Raw genomic sequence first — 13,049 nt, 5'->3', positions numbered from 1 at the left:
TTTGATCAAAACTATTTTTGTAGGCTATTTGATGTACGGTAATATTACAATGAAATCATAGTCAATGTTCTTTCAATACCATCGTTACATTAAATAACTAGACATTTTTGCCCAAATGAGTGTATTAAGAAATGCATTGGTAGGATAAAAAAAAGCAACAAAACTCATAAGGTTACCAGAATCCAGCAAGCTTTTGAATTCTACCGGTGAAGAAATGTACTGTAGCTTACATGCTAGTAAATAAGATTACCTACTGCTCGCCAATTGTGTTCTTTCACACCTACTTTTTGAAAATGTTGAATCGAAACTTATCATTCTTTCCAAATTGCAGTATTTTCCAAAATTGATGATAATACAAAACATCATGGTAAGATTGATTTGCTCAAATTCACAACCTTTAAATTTTTCAGCCCCCCCTATCTTGTACGCCTATGGATGAATAGCAAGATACTCAGTCAAGACTTTTCCTGTGTTTTTGTTTGCAACAATGCCAACGTAAAATTTTTAAAACTATTTGGGAAATCCCCTTCAAATAGCATCATTATTACACGCTTTATTGACTTCTGCGCAGAGTGTAAAAAGGGGACTTCAATATGAGAATAAAATTGATTGATTGAATCTTTACCCTCGGCCTGGAAAAGCTTCTTGCAGAGCTTAATCCTGGCAGTTTTGCATACTTGTAGATGTAGAGGCTTTGAATCATTGACGCAGGCCCGGTCACCGAGATTGACAGAGTGAAGTTTCCGATTGTTGAAGTGTTGTCGTCGGGGAATTATTCCATCCATTGGATGCCGCAGTCCTTAACGTGCGTTGCTCAAGCGCACACCACGAGAGTCTAACCAGCGCCGTTTGACCTTGAAGCTTCTTCGTTCCAGAAATGACGCGCTAACCAATTGAGCTATCGGGGCGAACAGATTAAAATTTCTTTTTTGTTTCAGTTTCCCTTTTGTTACTTTGCCGTTCACTACCGGTACATGTTTGCGCCAGCAATAAAAAATAAAATTAAGAAGAAATTGAAAAAATAACAAGTTTTTACCTGCGTCAGTGATTCAAAGCCTCTACAAGTATGCGAAACTGCCAGGATTAAGCTCTGCAAGAAGCTTTCCCAGTCCGAGGATAAAGATTCAATCAATCAATCAAACCGACTCAGTGTGACCCTACGACTTCAGAAAAAAAAAGAACAAAGATACAACTGAGCGCAATAACATATAAGGTGATTTGTCAATAGTAGCCTATCGGCAATTGATGTAGGCTATTTTTAATCTTTATCCTCAGACTGAGAAAGCTTTTTTAAGAGCCTAACTCTAGCAGTTTTTTATATTTTTGCAGAGACTTTGAACCACTGACGCAGACCCAGTTACTGAGTTAGAGAAGTGTAGTTCAACAAGTGGAACGAAGAAGATCAGCAATCTCTCAAGCACATGTAGCTCCACACAAAGTGAAAATTTCAGGAATTGAAAGTATTTTTATGAATGGTTTGTTTTGTTTTTTTACGTAGGCTAAATGTAACCTCCCCCTTGTACTTACAATTGATGTGTAGCCTACAGTCTGTGAATTATTCCATCCACCAGGTGCCGCTGAATGGAGAGCAGTCCTGAAATACGTTGCTCAAGCGCACACCTCGAAAGTCAAACTTGCGCTGCTTCATCTTGAGTTTTTTATGCGTGCAAAAATTCAGGCGTTTAACCAATCGAGCTTTGAGGCGGACACTATACGATCACCAGATTAAAACTAAGTCTAAGCTTATCAATGCTCACAAAAGCGATCAAAAAGTTTTAGCCACATTTTTCATGTTAAAGCTTTGGTAGAGAGTTTGCTTTGTTGAACCATAGAGAAATAAAACATAGTAACTTTAGCGGGTTTAGCATACTTTATTTCACACAAAATATAACATAATTAAATAAAATAAACTCAAACGTTTTCGACACGTACGTGTGTCCTCATCACGAATTAAATCTGCAATACATAAAATGAAAAATCGTAAGATAAATTTGACTATGCACTGTAACTGTAACGACACTCTGGACTGAAAGCACAAACTGAACAAATGATACGAGAATGATTGCGAGTAAATTATGCGGTGGGAAACAGATCACGTGAGGTGTAGACTACAGGCATTGGACAAAACAATTAGAACACACACAAAAGGAACGATGAGCCACAGGCGAATAACTGCCGGTTGAGAGATGGATTGTTACGTTTGATTCTTAAGGCTTCCATGATCTTAGTCTGAAAATCATCTCTCGAGGCAGATCTGATTTTCAGACTAAGATCATGGAAGCCTTAAGAATCAAACGTAACAATCCATCTCTCAACCGGAAGTTATTCGCCTGTGGCTCATCGTTCCTTTTGTGTGTGTTCTAATTGTTTTGTCCAATGCCTGTAGTCTACAACTCACGTGATCTGTTTCCCACCGCATAATTTACTCGCAATCATTCTCGTATCATTTGTTCAGTTTGTGCTTTCAGTCCAGAGTGTCGTTACAGTTACAGTGCATAGTCAAATTTATCTTACGATTTTTCATTTTATGTATTGCAGATTTAATTCGTGATGAGGACACACGTACGTGTCGAAAACGTTTGAGTTTATTTTATTTAATTATGTTATATTTTGTGTGAAATAATAAAGTATGCTAAACCCGCTAAAGTTACTATGTTTTATTTCTCTATTTTTCATTTTCCTGAAGAGTTTTTAATTGTGAAAGAAACCAAAACTATTTTAAATTTGAATTCATTGTTTGTCGTATCCAGGCTTACACCCGATGGTTGAAGATTTAGATTAAGTGGACGGGAAGGCAAGGAAGCCAATCTTCGTGTTCACCTTCAGGCATGCCTTTAAGTGTCCTGCCACAGACACAGCCGCATGCTCTTGAGCGGTGTCGAACCGGCGCCCTTTCGACTGCCGTTCCAGTGTTCTCACCACTCGGCTATGCAGCCGACTTTGAATTCATTAATTCATTGACAAAGGTTTAAAAAGCAAAACTTGCATTTCAATAAAAACTGAAGTTCGCTGTAACAGTTTATATGTAATAGCTTGGAGTTTGTAAAATAATTGATTAGTTTTACACTTAAATAACTTACACTTTTTATAAATTTTCAGATAGACGTACGGTAGTGCTCTACCGATGCAAAAAATTCTAGGTAGGCCTATGTGACAATGTACCGAGCACTAATAATGCGAAATGTACTGTATAATAGAAAGAAAGTCACTGAATATTAAAACGGAAAATTAAAAATATTGAACTCGAAAAAATGATCAGTTGAGTTCGTTGGCTTAGTTTTGAATCATTGATCAGGTCACTGAGATGCGGTCACTGAGATTGATCCGGTCACTGAGATTGACAGAATAAAGTTTTTGGTTGTTGCTTGAAAGTTGAACCATAGGCATACGAAGCCGAGCAACGTTATCAAGTTTAACATATTAAAGATTATTTATATTTACAAAAAAAACACAAAACTACGCAACAATTAAATATCGAACGTTTTCGACATCACACGATGTCCTCTTCAGGAATAACATATATACAATTTTTACTACAATTTTTACTACACATTGTATATATATTATTCCTGAAGAGGACATCGTGTGATGTCGAAAACGTTCGATATTTAATTGTTGCGTAGTTTTTTGTTTTTTGTAAATATAATAATCTTTAATATGTTAAACTTGATAACGTTGCTCGGCTTCGTATGCCTATGGTTCAACAAGACAAACTCTCTACCGAAGCTGCTAGAAAGTTCATTCACAAAAAGTTGTTAGGCTACCATTAAAAAGCCCGTCAGGCTCGATTTTCAATTACCACCAAGGATGGTTGCATCCTTTTCGTCATCGGCTTAAAATATTTTGTGACGTCCCAAGAAACGATTGCGGGTCTTTTTCCGAGAAAGCAATTCTTTTATAAAGTTGCTTTACACGGCAATCCTTGTATAGACTACAGTTGTGAGTTTACTCATCTGTTTCATAATAAACAAGTATTCGAATACACAATGAATCTGCAGACACGTTTTAAAGTAATTTTTAAGTGGTTCAGATATAAAATAAATTTTAATTAAACCGTTCTCAAGTTTTTGAAGATGTTTACACTCATTGGAACTGACGTCATTAAACTATCTGCATTTTAAATCGAGATCTTAACCATCTTTAAATGAAAACCCATTGAATTGATTTTGATTTTTTTTGCAGAAACCGGAGCGAAAACACTCAAAACGTTCGATAAATCATATATAGGTCTACCAGCCTAATGACATTTTGATGCGCAACATCCTTTCAAATCAGCCAAACGAAGGAATAGCCTAAGTTAAAGTAGAGATTTTGTAGAAAACGACATATTTAAAACAGCAATGGTAAGGCAATAATACAAACGAGTAGTCGGGGCGGACGGGAAGCATGATTTAGAAAAACATATTTAATCGCATTTTCTGCGAAGTGCGACTTAATAGGATGAAAGTTTAAAAGAAATTCGAATGTTGGTTGGTTTTTGAACCTTTTTCCTCAGACTGACAAAGCCTAGAGAGCATTGGAAGTGGGATCAAAAGCAAAAGTACAAATACACGAAAAACGTGCTGAGTGAAATTTGTATTGTGACAACTGCTTCAGAGGTCAGAGATAAAACATAACTTAATAATTTCGAGGAGAAAGTTTTATCTATAAAATGCCACTCCCTCAGATATAAACAGATGAAAAGATTTTGTGCCCGACATGTCTCGAAACGTTGCTTATTCTCATGTTTGTCACGCATAGGACAAAACAATTTCCTTCTAGCAAACCACTGAGAGCACAAAAGATGATTAGCCTACCTTAAAAACGCAAGTAAGAAGCTTTCATTCAGTGTCAAATTTAAGGTACTATAATTATATAATTCAAAAATATTGACGTTACAGTCTTGATAGAACCATGCGTTTGCTGCAAACAAGGCTTTCTGCTGACGCAAACCATGAAATACTTGAAAGATCATAACCAGAGAGTCAAAGTGATGACACAACAATAAACAGATAAGATGCAACAGCACGATAACCTACTTAGATGGACGTGGTCGTTATAAGAACAATGAACTTTTCAGCGACTGGTTCCGCCCCAAAATTTGCTGTATCTACAATAAGTCACCTATCACGCCACTTTGATCAAGATAAGGCCAATACGTTGCAATCTGTGCTTTCAGCGATTTGGTCTTTTCTATTGTTGCATACACTGGCCGAGGAAAATTGTTGGTAAACGTGAAAAGTGTAGCCTGCAGGTCGCGGTGTAGATGCATGGTCACGACCAAACTCTCGCCACCGCGATTTGAGGATGATGTAAAAAGTGCTATTTTCTAAAATAAATTATAAATTTATAGGCGAATTTACTTCGATATTTACTCTATGAGTAAATCACTTCAACAAAGTCCCATTTGAAAGAAACTTTGATTCACACTTTAAATTGTCATCGGTTACCGCAAGAAGTTTCGTAAAGATGTTTTGGTTTAACTTTTAAACGTTCTCGTATCTTAAAAGACAATATTATATAAGTTAGTGTATTATTTTTAGTGTTTAGAATAAGTCAGTCACGCTTTGGACGAAACGACCTTTCTCGTTTCTTAGCAGAATTGTTTGTGACGTACTTCAAACCCATTGTTTCAAGTGTGCTGGCGACGAGTCGGCTTTCATAGTTTGAGTGGCTGTTTTGCAAAGAGATCTGGGTCTTCTTGGAATGGATGGAATCATTTCAATATAGAATTTATGTGAAGAAGTTTAAACTTTTAACATTATTTTTTGGTAAGGCCTTCCACATTTAACTGCAACAATGCTACTCCGACCCTTACGACAGGTGGAGCTGCCTGCACTGGGAAGTGCACTTGGTCAGGATCAGGAGAATGAGTTTCTCTCGTTTGACACCGGGGCCGAGGGTTTATTCTTTTACTACTCCAGGTGCCCTGTGAGTTGCGGTCTCTGATTGTTGCCATTCGCTTCATAAATTTAACTTACTAGGCGTCACCACAAGGAGGTTGGCAGCATGCCCCTCACCATCTTGGGCATGTGGCTCAGATTTTCAGACTTCATACCACATTATCTACCAATGTCCGATATACCGACCTAGGATAGACATGTAGATTTAACGCTAGATTTAACGCTTGGGATGGACGACAAATGGCTCCTCGTGCCCCATCCTGTGAGTACCATCTGCTTTCAACCAGATGAGAAACGAAATTTGTCAACAAAGAGCCTCCACCCGGACGGCACAGCTGCAAGGGGCAATTGATAGCAAGTTCAGACGCCCCACCATTCTGCAGCTCAACATAGAAGGCTACACAACAAGCAAGACCAAAGTTGTGGAGCAGCTTGCCCATACCAACCGGGCACTCGTCATCCTCCTCCAGGAGACCCACTGCACTTCTGCAGATAGGCTAGCCATTCCCAACTACACGCTAGCCGGGTCTACCTTAAGCAGGAAGCACGGCATTGCCACGTTTGTGCATGAGAGCCTGAAGTGGACGTTTGTCGACCAATCTCCAACTGATGCCGAGATTGAGTGGGTGTGCATATGTATCTCAGACTACAACATCGTCAACATCTACAAGCCCCCACCCTCGCGAATGTTGCCATCATCCCTTCCAACGTTCCCCTCCCCCAGTCTCTACGCTGGCGACTTCAACTGCCAGCACATCGACTGGGGCTACAACAACACAAGCAGCGACGGAGAATTGCTGGCTGACTGGGCCTCTACAAACCATCTTGCCCTCCTATTCAATCCAAAGGAACCAGCCAGTTTTCACTCCGGCCGCTGGGGAACAGGGACAAACCCTGACTTGGCCTTCGCGAGTGTCGACAGCTCTCTTCCAGACAGACGTGTGCTTGAGAAGTTCCCGCGGTCCCAACACCGGCCATCCCTCATCACCGCCCCAAAACTTGTGGCTCCTGTCCCGAGTTCACCGGTGAAGCGATGGAACTTCAAAAAAGCCGATTGGAATCAATACAGCCTCCTGACCAATGAGTCTGCTGCAAAGTTACCACCGACTGAAACATGCAACGCAGACGAGGCATACCAGGACTTCTGCAATGCCATAATAACTGCGGCAAAGGCCACAATACCACGTGGCCATCGAACCAGCTATAAACCATGCTGGGACTCTGAGTGTGAAACTCTCTACCGCTCATACCTAGCCGCCACAAGTGGTGCTGCTTCAAACACCGCCGCCACCAGACTACTTGAGCGGCTGGACACAAAGAAGCTTGAGCGGTGGAACGAAGCTGTCCAAACCATCGACTTCTCACACTCAAGCCGCAAAGCATGGAGCATCATCAACAACCTCACTGGGCGCTCAGCAAACTCCCCTCGTCAGTGCCCCGTTTCTGCTAATGCCATCGCTTCCCAGCTAGTGCAGAACGGGGTGTACAAGACAAAGGACCGCAAGGCATCTCGCCTTGTTGCCAAGGAAGTGTCTGCCCTATGGCGAGTGGAAACACCACCAGAAGAAACAATCTCTGGAGACTTCACTCCAGAGGAATTCGCCACCGCCCTCCGCCTAGTGAAACCACACAAGTCTCCAGGGCCCGATAAGATCTGCCCTGAGCTTGTGCTCCATGCTGGCCATGCCCTAAAGTCCTGGTTACGTAGATTCCTCTCTTCCTGCCTGCACCACCTCACAATCCCAAAAATCTGGAGAAGAGCTTTAGTAGTTGCAATCCCTAAGCCTCACAAGCCACCAGAGGACCCAAGGAGTTATCGTCCGATATCCCTCCTCTGTGTTCCTTTCAAGATCCTCGAAAGACTGATCTATGCCCGCGTCAACCCAATCATCGACCCGCTCCTTCCAAAAGAGCAAGCTGGGTTTCGGCGCGGAAAATCCACTGTAGATCAGGTCACACTGTTGACCCAAGACATCGAGGACTGCTTTGAGGCAAAAAAGAAGGCCGGCGCTGTCTTTCTAGATCTCACAGCTGCCTACGATACCGTATGGCATCGCGGCCTTACTTACAAGCTGCTTCGCCTGCTTCCTGACCGACATATGGTCCATATGATTATGGAACTTGTCAGGAATCGAAGCTTCACCCTCACCACCGGCAACCCACGGCGAAGCAGACTGAGACGCCTGAAAAACGGCGTCCCACAGGGATCGGTCCTGGCTCCACTTCTTTTCAACATCTACACCCACGACCTGCCAACCACGGTCTCCGCAAAATACGCTTATGCGGACGATCTGGCAATTCTCCACTCCACAAAGTCGTGGGAAAATCTAGAAGACACCTTGAGCCAGGACATGCAAACCATCTCAGCCTATCTCCAGAACTGGCGACTGAAACTCAGCGAAACCAAAACTGTGGCGGCAGCTTTCCACCTACACAATCGGGAAGCTGATCGTGAGCTACATGTCCACAACAACGGAAAACCTCTGTCCTTCTGCCCCGAGCCAAGGTACCTTGGGGTGACACTAGACAGATCGCTCACATACCGCCACCATTTGGTGTCACTGCGCAAGAAACTGACATCCCGCGCTGCATTACTGAAGCGCCTGGCAGGCTCTAGCTGGGGGGCGAGGGCTGACACTTTGCGAATAGCAGCCTTAGCCCTTGTCTACTCTTCAGCAGAGTACTGTGCACCTGTCTGGTGCCGCAGTGCTCACTGCCACAACATCGACACTGCCATAAACAGCGCCCTGCGCACAGTGACCGGATGCCTGCGTCCCACACCATTGGACAATCTCCCCATTCTCGCTGGCATCCAACCTGCTGAGCTTCGTCGCGAAGAAGCCACTCTGTCCCTCGGTCGACGGGCACTGGAGCCTAATCATCTTCTCCACCACAAGATCTCTGCCTTCCCAAACGGGCACCCCCGCCGACTGAAATCAAGACACCCATTCGTGCCAGCCGCTCAACTTCTGATCAACGAAGCTGATGAACAAGACATCTCTGCGGCTACTTGGGCGGACCATAAATGGAATTCTGAATGGAGGTCAAGCACCACCAGACTCCATTCATTCATCCCCGACGCCGACACACGCCCAATCGGCCTGACACTACAGAGACAGGCGTGGGTGCGCCTCAACCGTCTCCGTACGGGCGTCGGCCTTTTCCGCTCAACCATGCACCAATGGGGAATGGCTTCTTCCTCCTCCTGTGAATGTGGTGCCGAGGAACAGACCGCAGACCACATCATCAATGACTGTACCATCTTCAAGCCACCTAACGGAGTGGAAGGTCTGCGCGTCATGGATGATGAAACTAAAGACTGGCTGCTCTCTAGCAGCCTTCCAGTGTAGTCCGGGAACATCGTGAATCTGGGGTGGTAAAAGGATAGACCCTCGGCCCCAGAAGCTCAGACGACGACGACGACGAACGCTAGATGAACACATAATCCATTGGCTGCTGTGCCTGGATGTAACAACGTGATCTGTGGCGGCCCCAAACGCAAGAAGAAGAACATTATTTAGAAACCATTCAGCATCAATTCCCAGCAAAAACACGTTTATAAGAAACTAACTTAAAACAAAACTTTGTGGCCTTTTGATTAACAAGAGTTCTGGTTCGACGCTTCAAAAGACGCCGGTTCGACGCCGCTTAAGAGCATGCAGTGGTATTTTTTCTAAGACACTTAAAGATTGGCTTCCTGAATTTTTGATTCAATCTAAATCTTCAACAACCGGACCGGCGTGAGCCAGGATACGACAAAAACAAACGAACTAGCGTCATTTCGACGACAAGTAATGTCGCTTTCAATCTATTTGAAATTACCAGACCTAGCTACGTTGGGAACTAGGTTTATCAGACGACAAGGAACTAACCACTTTACCACTAACCCAGACGTTGGATCAAATCAATGTAAAAACTATTGATTTGTTGCCTGGGAACTCATCTTTGCTTGTTTGTTTTATACGTGATATTGATGCTGGCAACATCTAAGTTTGTTGCACAACCCTTAGAAAATTTTAATGACTAATAGCTATCAAATTTGTTTCTTGCAATCTTTCAAAAATATTTCAACAAATGGGGTAGCCTATGCCGGAATGGTTCAACAAATGGGGTATGCCGGCATGGTTCAATAACTAATTTTTCACATCGAAAGCAACTCCCAACTTTTACAAATTGTGTTTCAAAAAATTTCGTTGAGTTGTAAATTCAAACAATCCATGACAAAATGTCTAACCGGAAGGTTGCAAGTTGTGCAATGTGCATAGACCTGTTGAGTGGCAACCCATTCGATTTGATTGTTCAAGCAGCAATGATCGGTTGACATCCGATAAACAATCTTTAAGTCTGAAATATTTTTAGCCGGCATTACGTGCAAATTATAGGGTAATACAATTGATATTGGGAGGATGACGTCAAATATTGCAAATTTTAACTTCTAAAAGTCAAATCAGCAATAACCTGCTTGATTTCAGAAATGCTCAAGGGTGTTGCAGTTTCCATCGACTTTATGTCTATCTGGCTCTGCCAGGCCTTGAATGCAATTTTTGCCAGAAGATCAGTCGCTTCATTTCCTGCAATATCAGTATGACTAGTTACCCAGAAGAATTTTGTTTATTGAGACACTTTGAGTCTCTAGCTACAAAATGGATAATTTAGGCTTTCTGTCTAGGGGTATGAGTGCCTTCAAAAATTAAACAAGTTAAATGTAATGTTAAATGTATAATCAAAGTTACAAGCTCTTACTCGGAAAACTGAGAAATACTTATCCTGTCTAACTCTAACCCATTTAGTTTATTGTGACCGGTGTCAGAAAAGCGACATTCTCCCGTCGCGAACTTTACCTTCTTGTTCTAGTCCAGGGGTCACCAACTGGCGGCCGCCACGCTTTTATGTGGGGGCCGCAGAAGGTATCAGCGCACAAGTATAACCAAGAATACTTTTCTTGAGGAGTTAAAGAGCATGAAGGCAAAAAATACTTTTCGGGAAGCATATTTTCGCTTTGCATACGATTCCACCGACCGACCAATCAGAATGTAGTTTTAGGTGGGGGTCGTTTAAAGTTATTCCAATGCGATGTCCAGCCACACTGCCCCAGTGGTTGATTAAAACGTCTATTTTCGAATTTCAAAAATGTCTGTGAGCATAGGGTTGCTTATTTTAAATTTGTAAATGTCCTGTAAACAGTAGTGTGCGTTTCACCGTTATTGGGTTTCACAAGCAGTGTTTCTTTATGAAAGTTTTTGTTGGCAAAATAGGTCAGTGTACCAACTCAATTTATAATAAATTGGAAAAATGTAATAGCCTATATAAATTTAAAGACCTTTTCTGGTATTATGAAAATATTTAGCTTAGTACTGCAAAATGTTGTTAATCAACAATTCTTGCCATCCTAATAAGCACAGCAAGTGACATTTACCTAATAATCAAGGAAATACGGTTTTATAGACTCTCACAAAAAGGATGAAAAACCAACTCATTGCTTTTTTAAAGGGAACACTGTTCACGAGTTACGATAGAAACGTTTTTTCGCTGATATGTTTGCAGGTCACTATTGTTGCCTGTATTGCGAATGCGATGTGTCAAACATTTTCATGTTCACTGCAACTGGTAATGGCACGATATCTTTTCTGAAGCGAAGTGACAACACCACTCTTGCTTAGCGATGAATATTCTGATGAAACCACTCGCATCGCTATAAGTGCGCAAAACAAGTAGCCTCGTTTATTAGGCATTGTTAAAGAAGTCAAAGGTGTTGTTAAAGGAGCTTGGCTTGGCAGTAGCGTTGTTCGACTATTTTTTTTGCTGCGGTATTCTAAGATAAATATGAACAACATGTAACGCTGGATACTGGGTACGAAATACGTTTTTTTCTAGCATAAGAGTCAACCTACCTAAAATTTTATTACTGCGGCCCACCACAGCTCTCCTTAGTGCCAAAGTGGCCCGCATGCAAAAAAGGTTGGTGACCCCTGTTCTAGTTGTTCGCTCTGTTCTATATTGAAAGCAGGGACCTCATTGAAAGTCTCTTCGTTCTGTGAGTATTTTTCAATCCCCGCTTATTTCATAATGTAGTGCCTTTTTATCAGTAACATGATGGGAGTTATGAAAGCAAAACGGTTACACACACAGTTATGTCGTTTCAGAAATACGGATGTGGTGAGCTAAGTTCCGTGAGAGTGGCATTTGTTAACAGGAAGCGTGACCTAAATTCTGTGAGAGCAGAGTTTAGGTTTTGAATTTGCAGAATTGAAGTGCATCTGCAAATTGCAGTTCTCATAAGTTTCGGCTAAATAGCCTAAGTTTGTTAGTTAGAAACATCATGGTACATGTTACAAGCTCACAGAATCGGAATCGACCACTGACTTGGATGTTTTGGAGCGTTTCACCCATTTCAATGCGAATAGTATCCCAAAAAGTTGGACAGAAATGATCTCATCTCATCTTTGCAGGTGTAAACAGAACAGTTGCCGCTTTGTTGCTTTTGTTCACACGCGTCATCACAGTCACGATTTTTAAAGATCGCTGATTGGTTAGCGCTATTGAACGGGAAAAAGGCAGCAATCAACAATAAGCGGTGATTGTCAAACCGCGCGAGCACTTCCGTGAGTGACCCACGGCATAGACGGGGAAGACAGAGATTGGCGGAGAGTATTTGAATTTAAGACACGGCCAAGTCGAACGGCAATGTGAGATCGTGGTACCTGGTGCTAATTTATTCTCCCAGAAGCTGCCAGCTGCTGTTTCATTTTGAAAGAAATTTTACTTTGCAAGAACGCCATGAAAAATCCAGGATTTGAAAAGTTTATCTACGCGCAAATAACAATCATATCGATAACAAACAAAGATACTAACGCTTTGTAAAAACTTTCTATGTAAATTTAAAAACATCAAAGTTGCAACTGATGCAAATTTGTAAGTTGCACTGCTTGCAACTAATACGTAGCCGAATAAGCTGTTTTTCATAGCTGTCATTTTTGTTGTAATCCAGGTGTTGGCATTTTTTATGACGAGGGCTCCACAAAGCTAAAAACGTTTCGAGTTATTTTTAAAAAAATATTATCTTTTTTTTTAACTTTAAAAGAAAGTTTAATTAACAATCTTGGAAATACTGTGGATTTTGTTAATTTTTGTTTAAAAATGATACAGGTCCAAAGATTTCCAACAAAA

The sequence above is a fragment of the Aplidium turbinatum genome, chromosome 3, assembly GCF_918807975.1.
Source record: "Aplidium turbinatum chromosome 3, kaAplTurb1.1, whole genome shotgun sequence".
Lineage (NCBI taxonomy): Eukaryota > Metazoa > Chordata > Ascidiacea > Aplousobranchia > Polyclinidae > Aplidium > Aplidium turbinatum.
The sequence above is the reverse complement of the archived record's forward strand: the minus strand, read 5'-3'. Positions refer to the sequence as shown.